Raw genomic sequence first — 6967 nt, forward strand, 5'->3', positions numbered from 1 at the left:
TAGTAAGTCACCGGTGAGCTAAGAGCACCTATTGACGGCCTACTGTGTACTGCAGCTTCATGGAGACCCTTGGGCACCGTGGAGCTGGAAATAACCTCATTTATCCTAACTATTGTACAAGCTAGCTTAGAGAAACCAGGCAATTTTATTAAATCTTTCTCAGTATTTATGTCATCTGAAACAATCAGAGTTAGTATATCCATAGTATTCATTCAGCCTGTCAATATTAACTGAAGACCTACTGTGTGCTAAGCATTATTCTAAAAGCTGCACGTACATGGGTAAAAGTCATGCCAGTTTTCATGGAACTTAGTCTATAATACAAACAATAATGATAAATAACATAAAATGCCTGGGATTTGACAATTATTGAATCCTCACAGGAATGCTATGTTGAGAGTGATCTTTTCATATCAACGTCATTTACTGTAGTTAAATGTTAAAAATTTAGGGAGTGAGACCCAGACGGAGGAGAAAAAAATTGAGTGCTAGGTGCATGTTAATTTCAAAAATGATAGGGCCGCCATTCGTTGATGTTCCCTATAATTAAAGTAAGTTTGAGAATGTGCTGGGTATAGTTCATATTCAAAAACCAACTCATGCTTCCCTCCTACCAGGGAATATCCGTGCTCTACCACTGTAGTCGCAGCCTCTAGGCTAGTGCCTGGCACATATTATGTTATTAACATACAGGGCTCTCCAGAGATTATCCAGTCAACATGTCTCTGTTTTTTACAGTATATGAACAGCCCTCATTTAATTGTCAGATGAAATTGAGTACTTGTTCCATAACATACATTACTTATTTTGAAAACTGCATTTTAGATAAAATCCAGCATCCTTTTCTAATTAGAACACTGAAGAGTATAGGCATAGGTGGCACATTTCTAAAACTGATTGAAGCTATCTATGACAAACCCACAGCCAATATTTTACTGAATGGAGTAAAACTCAAAGCTTTTCCTCTTAGTACTGGAACCAGACAAGGTTGTCCTCTGTCACCTTTACTATTCAACATAGTGCTGGAAGTTCTAGCCGATACAATTAGGCAAGACAAGGAAATCAAGGGAATCCAAATGGGAGCAGAGGAGGTCAAACTCTCCCTCTTTGCTGACGACATGATCTTATACTTAGAGAACCCCAAAGCCTCAACCACAAGACTCCTAGAAGTCATCAAAAAATACAGTAATGTTTCAGGATATAAAATCAATGTCCACAAGTCAGTAGCCTTTGTGTACACCAATAACAGTCAAGATGAGAAGCTAATTAAGGACACAACTCCCTTCACCATAGTTTCAAAGAAAATGAAATACCTAAGAATATACCTAACGAAGGAGGTGAAGGACCTCTATAAAGAAAACTATGAAATCCTCAGAAAGGAAATAGCAGAGGATATTAACAAATGGAAGAACACACCATGCTCATGGACGGGAAGAATCAACATTGTTGAAATGTCTATACTTCCCAAAGCAATCTACCTATTCAATGCCATTCCTATCAAAGTACCTACATCGTACTTTCAAGATTTGGAAAAAATGATTCTGCGTTTTGTATGGAACCGGAAAAAACCCCGTATAGCTAAGGCAGTTCTTAGTAACAAAAATAAAGCTGGGAGCATCAGCATACCAGATTTTAGTCTGTACTACAAAGCCATAGTGCTCAAGACAGCATGATACTGGCACAAAAACAGAGACATAGACACTTGGAATCGAATTGAACACCAAGAAATGAAACTAACATCTTACAACCACCTAATCTTCGATAAACCAAACAAGAACTTATCTTGGGGGAAAGACTCCCTGTTCAATAAATGGTGTTGGGAGAACTGGATGTCTACATGTAAAAGACTGAATCTGGACCCACACCTTTCCCCACTCACAAAAATTGACTCAAGATGGATAAAGGACTTAAATTTAAGGCATGAAACAATAAAAACCCTCAAAGAAAGCATAGGAAAAACACTGGAAGATATTGGCCTGGGGGAAGACTTCATGAAGAAGACTGCCATGGCAATTGCAACAACAACAAAAGTAAACAAATGGGACTTCATTAAACTGAAAAGCTTCTGTACAGCTAAGGAGACAATAACCAAAGCAAAGAGACAACCCACACAATGGGAAAGGATATTTGCATATTTTCAATCAGACAAAAGCTTGATAACCAGGATCTATAGAGAACTCAAATTAATCCACATGAAAAAAGCCAACAATCCCCTATATCAATGGGCAAGAGACATGAATAGAACTTTCTCTAAAGACGACAGACGAATGGCTAACAAACACATGAAAAAATGTTCATCATCTCTATATATTAGAGAAATGCAAATCAAAACATCCCTGAGATATCATCTAACCCCAGTGAGAATGGCCCACACCACAAAATCTCAAAACTGCAGATGCTGGCGTGGATGTGGAGAGAAGGGAACACTTTTACACTGCTGGTGGGACTGCAAACTAGTACAACCTTTCTGGAAGGAAGTATGGAGAAACCTCAAAGCACTCAACCTAGACCTCCCATTCGATCCTGCAATCCCATTACTGGGCATCTACCCAGAAGGAAAAAAATCCTTTTATCATAAGGACACTTGTACTAGACTGTTTATTGCAGCTCAATTTACAATCGCCAAAATGTGGAAACAGCCTAAATGCCCACCAACCCAGGAATGGATTAACAAGCTGTGGTATATGTATACCATGGAATACTATTCAGCCATTAAAAAAAATGGAGACTTTACATCCTTCGTATTAACCTGGATGGAAGTGGAAGACATTATTCTTAGTAAAGCATCACAAGAATGGAGAAGCATGAATCCTATGTACTCAATCTTGATATGAGGACAATTAATGACAATTAAGGTTATGGGGGGGGAGCAGAAAGAGGGATGGAGGGAGGGGGGTGGGGCCTTAGTGTGTGTCACACTTTATGGGGGCAAGACATGATTGCAAGAGGGACTTTACCTAACAATTGCAATTAGTGTAACTGGCTTATTGTACCCTCAATGAATCCCCAACAATAAAAAAAAAAAAAAGAAAACTGCATTTTATATAATTTTTGTTCTTAGAAATTCTGTAAGGTCCACTGGATGAAAACAGTGAAATCCTGGCCTAGTAAGCTTTAGAGAAAGCCACATCAAAAAAAAAAGAAAAAACGTTAGGCAGCAGTGGTGGAAACCAGCCTCAGATGAAGAGTGTCTCTCCTTATCCAAAATAACCCCTTGATCTCTTTTCTGAGCCCGTTTCTTCTCACCTGAAGCATTGCCGATAACGATGGGTAGTCCCAGGCATCATCTGTTCTTGGATTTCTGCTGTACTAAAAAATACACACATTTTTGAGTCTTTAAACCACAGTTCCAGAACTTACTATCTCTCTCCTAATTTTGTGAAGTTGCTCAATCTGAATTTCTCAGTTTCTTCTTACAGAAATGAGACAATGCCAATTTTCATGGTCATGAGGATTGAATAAAAATGATGTATCTAAAAGTACCTTGTACAGTTAAGGGATAGGAGCTAGAAAAAGAAAGAGGTATATGTTACAGTAAAGCTAGGTGAATGGGACATGAAACACGTACTTGGCGCCCCACTGCTACCCCCGACACGCGGTCGTATGTACATGCTGACTGCTGCTGACTCCAAGTGCCCGTGACTCTGCTGTGGCCTCCTCTGGCTATAGGAGCTGCCTTGGCCCACCTAGAATGGAAGAGACAGGGAGTTAATGCCCTTGGGGCAGCTCTCCACCAGCGACAGGTGGGAGTCTTTGGACAAATGCCCACAGACTCTCACCTCGCAATGGGACAGCTATGAGACATGACCTAGGCTGCCCCCGGCCCCCCGAGACTCCCAGCGAGACTGAGCCCCGGCTGCCCACATCAGTATCCTGCTCATGACTGGCCCACATTGGCTTCCTTCCTTTTTCTATCTCACTCTGCACTTCCCCTCCTCCGCCCCATGTTTTCTGGGATTCCTAGATTCTTTTCTCAGCATCTGTTTCTGGGGGAAAGGGGGCCCATCCCAAAATAGGAAAGATTATTTTCAGCAGTCACTGTAAAGGAGGAGCTGTAACTTGGTGCGTGACTTTGTGAGGTTACTGAGTGGAGGAGTTGAGGGAAGGAAATGGAGGCTTTTAGGTAGAAATCATCCAGAATAGTAAACTCCCTGTTGGTGTGGAAGGAGTCACTAAGAGATTTATCAGGGGAAAGGACAAATCTTTTCCCAGGGGGCAGCCAAAATCAGACAGCTCCGAGTAGGAAAGGAGCCAATCCCTTCAGGGTGCTGCCTCTTCCTCCAAAAGTGCAGAGCGAGTTGGAAACACAAAAGAAGAAAAGGAATGAGAGAGGAAGACGAGAAAAAGAGGAAGAAAAGATCGCATTTCATGGGTACTGATTTATGTCTTATGAAGTTTTCTCTTACCCTACCTTCCATTTCTTTCCCTGGATTCTTTGAAAATCAAGTCTGGGAGGTGGGGTCACAAGGAGTCTATGATTTTAGTAGCAACTGAAGGCAAATAGAGGACAGCTGGTGTGACTCAGGACGCCAGGGACGCTGGAGCTGAGCTGGCTGGGTCGGGGGAGGGAGCTGACAGGCTGTGGCTGCAAACGGGATAATATGTCTCAGAAGCAGAGTTACCCTGACCTAGATGGATCAGAGGTGAGGTCATTCGCCCAGGAAATGACTTTGGGGTCAAGGAATCCACAATACCAACGGAGATTCCTAAGTCGGAGGTGCTCCAACATGAGTCAGATGTGTGATTCACCCTGCTGAGTATCACATAGGCTTCAGCAGAACAGAGGGTGGGCGTGGGCAAGGGGCTCGTGAGAAAACACCCGCAGAGCAGAAAGAGAGCTGGCCACATCTCCTTCACCTCTGACCCGGGGGGAGCCAGAGCCGGACAAGACTTCACACTGAAAACCACTGGGAGAACAGAGACGTCATGGGAGAGCATCTTCCAGGGAAAGAGGCAGAAGAAAAAAGTAAAAGAATGGATTTACGTGAGTGGGGACTGTGATTGTTAATTTTATGTGTCAAATTGGCTAGATCACAGTATTTGGTCAAACATTATTCTAGATGTTTCTGTGAAAGTAATTTTTAGATGAGATTAACATTTCAATTGGCAGGCTTTGAGTAAAGAAGATTATCCTGCATAATGTGGGTGGTCTTCATCTGAGTAGCTGTTGGCCTCAACAGATAAAGACTCCTCTCCCCTTCCCACAGCAAGGGACAATTCTGCCAGCAGATTGTCTTTCTGTTGACCTTCAACATCAACTCTTCCCTGAGTCTTCAGCTAGCTGGCCCACTCTGCAGATCTTGGACTTGCCTACCTCCACAATAAACCTCCCTCTCTCTCTTTTTTTTTTTTTAGAGACAGAGTCTCACTGTACCGCCCTTGGTAGAGTGCCGTGGCGTCGCACGGCTCACAGCAACCTCTAACTCTTGGGCTTACGCGATTCTCTTGCCTCAGCCTCCCGAGTAGCTGGGACTACAGGCGCCCGCCACAATGCCCGGCTATTTTTGTTGTTGTTGTTGTTGCAGTTTGGCCGGGGCTGGGTTTGAACTCGCCACCCTCGGCATATGGGGCCCGCGCCCTACTCACTGAGCCACAGGCGCCGCCCAACCTCCCTCTCTCTTTAAAAAATAAAAATATATATATATGTTTATGTGTATGTGTATGTGTATATATATTTGTATATATAAACATATATTTATATTTATAAAGTAGAACTTCTGTAAGTTGACCACCCAAATGACTGTAACAAACTGGTCAACATATGAAGATGGTCAACATAAGGCCTACTATATTGATCCATGTGGTGCATGTCCAGTCTATGAAAATTAGGTCAACTTAAGAAGGTGGCAAACACAGGGAGGTGGTCAACTATGGAGGTTCCGCTGTGTTATATATACACACTCCATGTACTCTATGTAAGTGTATACATACTCTACGTGTGTGTATACATAAGCAAACCCTTCTCCATATATACAATGTGCTCTCTCTCCGTATTTTTTTTATTTGGGGGGATTCATTGAGGGTACAAAGAACCAGATTACACTAATTGCATTTGTCAGGATGTCTCCGTATTTTTATGCACACATGCACACACATACGTCTGTGTATACCCATATTATATTGGTTTTGTTTCTCTGGAGAACGCTGACTGATACAGGGACTTTCCCCACAATGGAGTAGGGATTTCAAAGATTATAATAACAGGGAAAATGTAAAAGAGAGAACAGGGATGGAAAAAGACTGACTGAATTCAGAATTTGAGGATACAGAACAGACTTGAAGGACTCATGAGAATAATGTCATAAACCCTTTTTCCATCAGTTAAGCAAAAAGGCAGGAAACAGATCACTCTAGTTATTTAAAACAGTTTTAGGCTTAACATAGGGAATTATGTATTTATAAAACCTTAGTTAGGAAAAGCAGAGTTTCCAGAAATGATTCCTAGAACAACGCAGCCCACAGGCCCACCGGGGCCCTGCTCCTTTGCCATTGTCAGGAAGACAGGTGCCGGCCTGCCAGTAGAAATAAGGACTTCAGGGACACTGCCTTAGCCACAATCCGGGGCACTAAACGCCTTCAGGGCTGACTTGTCTTTAGTACAGGAGGCATGGTGCTGAGAGGCCACGGTATGTTTAGGGGTTCATAAAAATATACTCATTTGTTTTAAAATCAAAAGAAAAAATGAATTTTTAGGTTGAATAAAATGTTATTCTATATATCAGTCACTATGAAAATTTTGAGACAGATGGTGTTATCGTCGTTGTTTCACTTCCACAAAAGCCTGCATTGTCCTTTCTGATTCATCCCGCGAGTTTCAACTTGATCTCAGCTTAGTGGTGTTGCCGGGAGGGCTTCAGTTGTGTCCGTCTACCTGGATTTTACATTTTTTGACTTTAGTGTACCACAAAATTTTCCTAATGACCCACGTAGAATAAAAATATATTTTTTATATCATCCTTCTCCCCAC

The sequence above is a fragment of the Nycticebus coucang genome, chromosome 1 (genome assembly GCF_027406575.1).
Source record: "Nycticebus coucang isolate mNycCou1 chromosome 1, mNycCou1.pri, whole genome shotgun sequence".
In the NCBI taxonomy this organism is placed as follows: Eukaryota; Metazoa; Chordata; class Mammalia; order Primates; family Lorisidae; genus Nycticebus; species Nycticebus coucang.